Genomic DNA, 2,500 nt, shown 5'->3' with positions numbered 1-2,500 from the left:
AGATAGATAGATAGATGGATAGATAGATAGATAGATAGATAGATGGATGGATAGATAAACTAATATATGAAAAAAAATAGATGTTATACCTGATATATTGTTCATCTTGTAGGTATGTAAGGGGCAGTCTGGGGGAGGTGGATATAATCAGCCTTCACCACAGACTGTGTTTTTGTTTTAACATTAATGTATATACAAATTAACATTTACTAAATGGCTGCTATTAACTATTCTTTCTCTGAACCCTCCACAGAGGAGGCACAGTACATGGTGAGGACTTCTGCTCTCCACACTCTGTACCGAGGCCACTGACCCTCCTGCAGCTCTGCACAGTATCGGCAGTGACAGCAGTGGTGTAGTACTGATGATAGTAGTGGTAGTGATTGTATTATAAATGTTAGTTGTTGTGGGAGATTTAGTAATTTTTTTCATTTCCTTCTAGAGATCAACAAATAGTAGTACATTTACTGCAACGATATTTTGCATAAATTAAATGTGTAATTTCATATTGATGTCATTATTATGATATTAATATTATTATTATTATTATTATTATTATTATTATTTGCATCAAACATGAGAGGTAAACGGTTCGATATACGACCAATCCACAGGTGTCCTCATTGTCGCATCTACAGGTGAATCAGAGCTACTTCTGTTGGTTTGTGGCAGCATCGTCTGTGCGATATTATAAGATAATGTCGCATTGTAATATGCAGTCCTATGTAAGATGACAGTCAGCGCTCCTACATCGGTGCAGTCTTCTGTATCTGGTGTGCAGGGATATAATAACAATAATAATAATAATAAAATGTATTCATTTACATAGCGCTATTAATTCTACAGCGCTTTACATACAATGGCATCACTGTCCCCATTGGGGCTCACAATCTACATTCCCTATCAGTATGTTTTTGGAGTCAGGGATCTGCTGCTAATACTGAACATATCGCCAGTACCGATGTGTCGGATCCCACTGCAGACCCCACAGTTCCCACACAATGTGCTAGGAGATGATGATGGGATCCCAGACACCTCTATACATGATGGATGGTTCTAGCTGTCAGATCTGTACCCTCCCTTCCCCAGATAGTGGGGTGTAATATGAGGGGGTAATAACATCAGCCATGGAGGGAATTTACAGCAAACATTTCTGTGCTGCAAGTATAATCACCTATTGTCACCTATTGTAACTGATATACTATTAAAAAAGGCATAATAAGCCACTAAAGATGAGTTAATATGACGATATCATGTGCCTCATAATTACATATGAATAAGATGTGTGCAGTAATATTACAATATATAACACTGACCTGGGCAGTTATTCCACTATGTACAATATTAGTATTACGACACTGTGATAATGTACTATATTTGCAGCATATAATAATGTCTTGTAAATTGTTATAATATATGTACTATTGTAATATATATATATATATATATATATATATATATATATATATATATATATGTCCTGTGCAGTGTTTAGTGTCCAGTATACTTACACTATATAATATTAATGTGCACTATAATTACATGATATAATAATATTAGTGTGCAGTATAATTACACTATATATATTCGTGTCCTGTGCAGTTTTTATCACTAATGTCACAGTGCACTACTATTGCACTTTATCATTCTGTTCTTTGCACTGCTTCTATAGTCTATTGTCTTACAAATTGTTGCTACACTATACAATAGTTTTCCTTTAAACAATTATAATGCTACATGGTATATTTAATTACTATTCCACTATATAATAATGTCCTGACCATTAATATACGCCATAATATCCGTGTCACGCAGTTATTACTGTCCTATGTATTATTATATACTCTATATTAATGTCACATTTATAAAACTATATTATATGTATTAGGATTCTACATAATATGATAATCCCTTTGTATTACAGCCTGATATACTGGTAGACTACACAGATTGCACAGAAACTGTTTGCTGATTGATAATGTCACATTACGCCTTATAGATATTATTATTTTATTTAGAATAAAGATTTAACTTATAATTATATATAGACTATTATAACACACAATCTGGATTTACATGGCTGTGTGATAGGCTGACATCATATAATGTGCCATATCAATATCCTGCACAGCAATATCCCTACACCATGCACTAACGTGGTAAGAATGTAATTTCCCTATGTCTCATACTGTTGTAAAAGGCGCAATAAAGTAACACATTGCAAACTTTATCACACGGTTTTATGGGAGATTATATACACTATATATATATATATATATATATATATATATATATATATATATATACACACACACACACACACACACACACACACTGTACCCGAATATCATATGCACTCTTCTGTCATAGTATGAGATTAAAGCATATACAATATACAATATTATCATACTGTAAGGTATGCATATAGCATATTGCAATGCTATAAAGAGCAATGTCATATGTGCTCAATATACTATATAATCTAAAAATAAAAACCTCT

The sequence above is a fragment of the Anomaloglossus baeobatrachus genome, chromosome 1 (genome assembly GCF_048569485.1).
Source record: "Anomaloglossus baeobatrachus isolate aAnoBae1 chromosome 1, aAnoBae1.hap1, whole genome shotgun sequence".
In the NCBI taxonomy this organism is placed as follows: domain Eukaryota; kingdom Metazoa; phylum Chordata; class Amphibia; order Anura; family Aromobatidae; genus Anomaloglossus; species Anomaloglossus baeobatrachus.
Note: the sequence above shows the minus strand (reverse complement) of the source record.